The 6,780-nt window shown below is 45.8% G+C and overlaps 1 long non-coding RNA gene across 1 annotated transcript in view; it reads left to right on the plus strand.

The window, feature by feature from the left end:
- Nucleotides 1-6,667, plus strand: part of LOC115042534 (uncharacterized) — an 11,913-nt gene extending 5,246 nt beyond the window's left edge. The window contains exon 2 of the long non-coding RNA XR_003840680.1: nt 6,063-6,667. This is a non-coding gene — a long non-coding RNA (uncharacterized LOC115042534). The remainder of the gene's footprint in view (nt 1-6,062) is intronic.
- Nucleotides 6,668-6,780: the final 113 nt, after the last annotated feature.

Consider the following 6,780-nt stretch of genomic DNA (forward strand, 5'->3'; position numbering starts at 1 on the left):
GGTAAAAACGGAGTGTAATGTATAATCCCTGCAGCGACCACTGTCCTCCGTGATGTTGGCTTTTTACCTCACGCTTCACTTACGTGATTTCAAGAATAATAAAATCATCCCGGTTTTTCGGGTTTGACAATATGTCAGAGCTGGCGCGAGTGTTCGTCGGAGATTAGCTCTTTGTGCCGTGAGCAGAGAGGAGAGACGGGTGGTGGTGGGGGTCAGGGATGGAGGGGTTGGGGTTTGAGGAGGAGGAGGAGGGGGACAATTCCACTGCGATCCCAGCAGAAAGAAATCATTTGCACAATTTCTTGAAAGCAGTATTTGTCCAGTCGGATGGTTCTATCAAAGCCCAACAGCCGCAGCGGAACGTGAATTAAATGACAGGACGAGCTACAAAGCCGGTGAGATGTCGGGTTAGAGTCATTTCTCAGCTGAACGCTCTCCAGGTAAACGCAGATAATGCGCTCTCGAGTTCTCCTTTCTCTTTCTTAAAGAAGTCTCATTTCCACAGACAGCTCTGAGCTGACACCGGCGCTGTTCTCCGAGCTAAGCTTGTACAACATTTATATGGTGAAGATGAAAAGACGTCATGGTTACACTTTATGACTGTAAATTCACCCAACGCCCCCTCCGCCCCCGCCCCAAAAAAACTGCTCAGACGTACCAGAGTTCTTGTTCTAAAAGTTTTGTCAGCTGATTTCTTTTTTTTTTTTTTTACCCTAAACAATGCCTCAACTCTCTTCTTTAAAACGGTCCCAATTTTGACTCGTAAAACTTTAAGTAGTTGAGTAGGAAACCTGCATTTGGGGAGATTTCAGGTAAGTGAACAGGCGAACTAATAAGGGACCGGGTGTAATTTCTGCTGGAAACCTTCTGTTCTCTGGCTGTGCAGATAAAAGGAGAAGGTTTGCCTCTGTCGGTCGGTGTCTGCTGTCGTCTTCAGTTTCAGACCCCCCTACAGTATTTCCTGGTGACTCATTTCTTTCCGAGCCATTTATGCTTGAAAACTTCCTAAGGACGAGCCACACATATTCTGAGTTTTATCGTCGATGAGGGGCCATTGGGCATAATGAAGTTCTGTCTCCCAGCATGAGTTTGTGAGGCTCATGATTACAAATGCTGCTGTCATTGTCTCCTATCATCTTCTTCCTAATTGAAGACAATATAACGAGACAATGGGGTCCCGCTCATCATTCTGCATCAGTGGCATCTTCTATGGAACGTGCCAGTCTGTTTAGAGCAGAGTGAAGGTGGTGGGAGGGTGGGTGTGTGTGTGTGTGTGTGCGTGGATACTTGAATGTGCTTGAGCTTGTTTAATTTGGACCTAGAAGACGGACAATTAAAGTAGCGCTCCCGTGGGGGCTGTTCATTTTGGTCAGCTTCCCCACTTCATGGCCGCCTGCCCGCCCTTGTAAACGCTCCTGGATGTGTCTGGGTCATGGGTTAGGGGGTGGAGTGGGCTTTGTAGGCGGGAAGGGGATTGGGTGGGGGTGGAGGCAGGGGGCATTGGGTCGGGGGGGGGGGGGGGCTGCCGCTGGAGGAGTTGTCTCAGATGATTAGGACAGGCAAGTATGGAGAGTCCCTCAGTGCCTGGCCTCCTTCACCTCCCTAATGTGCTCTGAATAAGTCCCCCTCCGCTGCACGTTTGTTTGTGAGGGAGGGAGGGAGGAGGGGGGGGAGGGGGATTATGTCTGGCCATGGTTTAGAAGTGTTTGTCATCTGCCCCCTCGAGGCCTGCACCGGCTCCTTTGTCTGAGCGTCAGGCATCGGGACAATGTCAAATCACACAATGTGCCCGAGCAATCGGGGCATCTCGGGTTAGAAGACGACTTTTTCATTTTTCTTTTAAGTTAATTTTAGGGTCAGGGATTAATAAAGTTTTATTTTGGATATTTTTTATTTATTTATTTTTTTAAATCTTCCAATCACTTTAATACAGATTTAAAGTTGGCTCCTGCTGCCTCTCTCCTGCCGTTACGTTATCTTTCTTTCTAGAAATGACTTTCATGACACAGATGCGACTTAGTGGGAGAATATTCTCAGAATATTATCAAGTGGAAGCATATCTCATCTGACAGGTTTTGTTATGAGTTATGAAGAGATCTCTGCATGAGTCTCAGTCATGCAAAGGAAACTCCATCGTGAAAGAGGAAGAGCTGCTGAAGCATCCATAACCCAGAATGCTTTGCAATCACATCTTGCATCTGTGCTGATCTGTTGCTACAGCTAGTGGGATAAATTGATCTAGGCCTTTCTAAAGACCCCAGTTTTCCTTTAATATTGAATACAAAGAAGAACATTTTTGCACAATGCAATCGGTGACGTACTTTGATGCAGGCTAATGGTCGGTTTATATGACTTCATACAGAGAGACCTGTCCCTGGTGTCCCAGTCTGGGGTTCAGTCTAATGGTCTCAAAGGTGTCTCTATGGTTTCACACAGAGCATCTCTGTATGAAATCCGGAAGAAAGATTCATTCATCTCCACACAATGGCCAACAAAGAGGGCACTGAGCCCCGGCCAAATATCACAAGTTACATTGAAAACAAACAAAACGCTCTCACTGTAAACTGTCGAGGCCGAACCTCCCGGCGACCGATAACAGTCCTGCAGCGTTCAGGCGCTGTGGGAGAAGTGGCTTCTGCAGCTTTGCATTCAAGCCATTTGGCTCTTTATTACACCAGCAAATGACACGCATTCCCCCCGTCACAGAGACGGAATAAACTTGAGTCCGCTTCTGCCATTATGCTGAATGATGGCGTCTAAAATTTAATCGTCAATTACATCGCTAGACGACATGAAATTGATTCTTCCTCCCAATTTCATTGCACTTTTGGACCGTTGAATTAAAATCCGGCTTCAAACACAATCGAGCTTAAAGAAGAAGACCTCTGTGGTTACTGTTTGTGTTGTGAAATCGGTTTCAAAGGCTTTTTCCTGTTTTTTGGAAAAACAGTAGCACACATCCACAGTAGCTCTGCCGGTCTGAGCACCTCGCCCAAAACAAACCAGCCGTTATGAATCATTTATTATAATTTTCAGCCTCAGCTTTCCTCAACCGCGTCAATCTTTGGTGCTAATTCTGGCTCACGAAGGTTCACTGCAGTGTCAGGTTCTCTCGTCACGAATATAATGTGCCCAAGGACGTATCTTCCTGACGAGTTCTGATCACACCACGGCAGCTATTTCTGATCCCGTTAGCCTCCTCTGCCTCTTCTGAGTGGCAGTTTTAGGTGTTTCTCTTCCACTTGTGTGCGTTCACAGTCTCATGGGCTCCGGAGTTGACAGAAAGTATTTCAAGCAATGGAAATATCAGAAGTGCAGCTGATCTGCCAATTTTTTTTTTTAAGCTTCTAAGTAGTTTCCACTTCATTTGACTGAGCCCGGAGGTACATTAAAGCCATTTTCATAAAGATTTGTGAATAAGCCCTGGAGATGTTTTTTTTTTTTAATAGCTGAGGTTTTAAGGAGAACAGATAGACGCTTAGTTTGGAAGTGAAGGAGTGAAGTAATTACAATTTTGTGTGCAATTCATTCAGGTCGAGCGTCTCATCTGACCAACGTTTTCTTTCTTTTTTTTTGTAACTCCCACTGTTTAGAGGAGGGAAACTGGTTGTGGCATCAAAGCAGTTTCAGACTCGGCGTGACTTTTTGCGGATATGAAAGGCTTCCAGAATTAGTTGCATCACTTCCTACGCCCCAGAATCCTTTTTTTTTTTTTTTAAGGTGAGGAAATATTTGGAGGTAATTTAATTTTTCTGGCTCGGGATGAAGCACAAATATTCCAGATCTGGTTTTTTTTTGTTTTTTTTTTAGACACGAGAGGTTGTTGGAGTGGAAGGTTAAGACATTGGCAAATATTGGTCTATGCATCAAATAGATTGAATTCTTCTTTTTTTTTTTTTTTTCCTCTCTCGCTGGTACAAGAAAGCAAATCCAGCACAGATGATCTGCACGCGTGCAGGAAGCCTTGAACGTTTGCATCATTTCTGCCACATTCTCCCTGAGGTTAGCCGAACTTCTTTATGTGCACACACACACACACACACTTACATGCTCCCTTGTGTACACGCACACCATTTTTCCTCACAGCGCAGCAGGAGTCTGCCTTTATCTATCCTATTGATTAATGAAGCAGGCGCAGCGGGGAATCTGAAAGAGGTAGGAGTCTAGATCAAGGCTGTGAGCTGCATCACTGTTAGACACACACACACACACACACACACTCATTCTCACACACTCTTTCACTGACTCTGTCATGTTCTGTCTGTGTCTGTCACAGCAGACGTGTACACAGATGCATACTGAGAGACATGACACACCCAGCACGTCATACCTCACTAATGCATCACATCTCACACACACACATTTGAAATGAATTAGCTTGGCTGTGCCGGCGCCTGAGCTGGAGAGGCATTTTCTATAAACATAATGTTTGCAGATTAGTTGGGGTTAATGATCCGATTGCCTCAGAGCTGCCACGGCGTCTGTGTTGGTGCACATGTGTGTTTTTGGCTGAGGGGAAAAAGCAGCACTCCGCTCCGCTGTCTCCCTCTCTTCCAAATGAGACATGCCCCAGGCACCATTACAAGAGCAGTATTTATGCTATTAGGGGACCAGGTTCACCGCGCTAGCAAAGCAGAGAGGCAAAGAAATGGCTAAAATTATGTCTGGACTAACCTCAATGGGCAGGTCCGCTGTTTTCTTTGCATAAAGAAGAGATTACAACTTGTGTACTTTCAGGCTATTTTTGCCTTTTTGGAATATGATGCACATTATTTCTGAGCTGTATAAGCGTAAGAGGCTACGTCTGTCCTTTCAGGCAGAAATATAAATTATTTTGGTGTTTAAAATTATCTTCCTGGTCCAAACCAGAAGTAACTGTCTGGAAGTCTCAGCCAACTGGAGTCGGTGGGTCCAGTCAGGGTGAAATCCCTCAACGACCCCCCCACACAGCCCCAGCACCCCCATGTACTGCTGAATAGACAGAAAAGTACAGAAATGAAAGACCCTGAATCTTTTTCTTTTTTGCAAAGCGACCCTCCCCTCTCTCCACCTACATATTTTTCTCTTATCCAAACCCCCCCCTTCCCTCCCTCCCTGTGTCTTTCGTTCCCTCCCTTCCTCTCCTCCGGCGTTCCTGTCGAGGCATGCCTCCGTCCCCGCCAACCAGCATCGTCCGCGGCAGGGTGAGGGACAAGAAGAGAGGAGGGGAGGAGGGCAAACAAAGAAGCACTGTTGCTGCTGCCTTGCTGGGGCTTTTGGGGAGGGTCGACACCCGGGTGTGTGTGTGTGTGTGTGTGGGGGGGGGGTTAGAAGGGGGTATGTACAGGGGAGGGGTCCGTACAGACAGAGTGCGACTGAAGTGGTTTATGATTAAGAATAGAGATTAAAATGAATGGGGGGGTGTCTGGTGTCTTCACAGTAATAACGAGGACAAGCAGCGCCAGTCATTTTTTCACACACAAAGAGTTTGCAGACTTAGTGATGCTGCAGTTAGTGTGACTGTGGGGGGGTTGTTGGGGGAGGTTGCTCCATTGTTTTCTGGTCATTGTATAATATTTGCTTAACCCTCGTGCTTTATCTGTGCAGCTGCATGCTACAAATGAGATGGCGAAAAGTAGACGATGGCGGCTGTCACAGCTGGTAGCAATTTCATCTCTGCACCAAGATGCCCCCGCGCCAACAACCCCCCCCAACACCCACCCGTACACACACAAACCAGACAGGGCCGTGATAAAATGACTGTCTAAACGAGTATAATCGCACGTCAACCTGGACAGACGATGACACAAACACACGAACAGCCCTCTTGATCCCTCTTGACATCCTTCAGGCTTCTCAGCTTTTTTTTTTTTTTCTTTTTCTTTAATCCTTTAGTCAACATAACGAAATGCGTCCCTCCTGTAAACATCCAGGTGTTTCCAGGCCGTGAACTAACAGTTGTTGTTTTGTTGTGTTGTGTTCTTTGTGATGGACTGTGGTTATTGGTTTCGTCTGAGTTCCTTTTCAAACGGTTCCTTAACGGTTGGTTTCTCTTCTCCTCCTCCTTTTTCTTTTGGTTTCAGGTCCTGAGAGGATGCCGACCGGGTGCTATCAGCGATAGCCTTCACCACAGAGCAGAAGGAAGGGAAGCTGCCCCCCCCCCCGGCAAGAACAGAACACAACCAGGAAAGAACGCGAGTGATGAAAGAGGTGAGACAGCTCCGTTTGCCTCGGGGCTGTGCATTGTCTTATGTGTGTCCTCTGTTGCCCTTCCACCTGGCTGTGTGAGTCAGATGTGTACCCAGGAGGGGTGGTGGTGAATCTGTGTGTTTTGTGTGCGGCTGTTTGTTTTTGTGTGTGTCTCTGGCGTCAGGCCACAGCTGCCAGGTGAAGACTGTCTCATCCTGTCTGACTCACCTGCTGCGTCCCAAACTTCTGTCTCTGTCTCCTCATCCCTGCGTTCGTTCACATTAACCCTTCAGAAAACTTTTACCATGCCGACATTTGGTCTCTGTCAGAATAACTTCCTCCACTTGACTTGCAAAAATTTTACTCTATACACTTGATCAACACATATATAATACTTTGAATTGTGAATTTTATGACAAAACTAAGTTTTCATGTTTGTGTTAAATTAAAAAAAAAAAAAAAAAAAAAAAACTCTTTCAGGGTAAAATAGTTTTTCTTTCCATCGATAAGAAGGAGCATCCTCAGGCTGTGAGGAGTTCTTAAATCAGGATAATTAAACATAAAAAGGTTAAATTACTTTACAAAAATCAAACTATTTGTTTAACTTCCTCC

This window comes from Echeneis naucrates, chromosome 4, assembly GCF_900963305.1.
Source record: "Echeneis naucrates chromosome 4, fEcheNa1.1, whole genome shotgun sequence".
NCBI lineage: Eukaryota > Metazoa > Chordata > Actinopteri > Carangiformes > Echeneidae > Echeneis > Echeneis naucrates.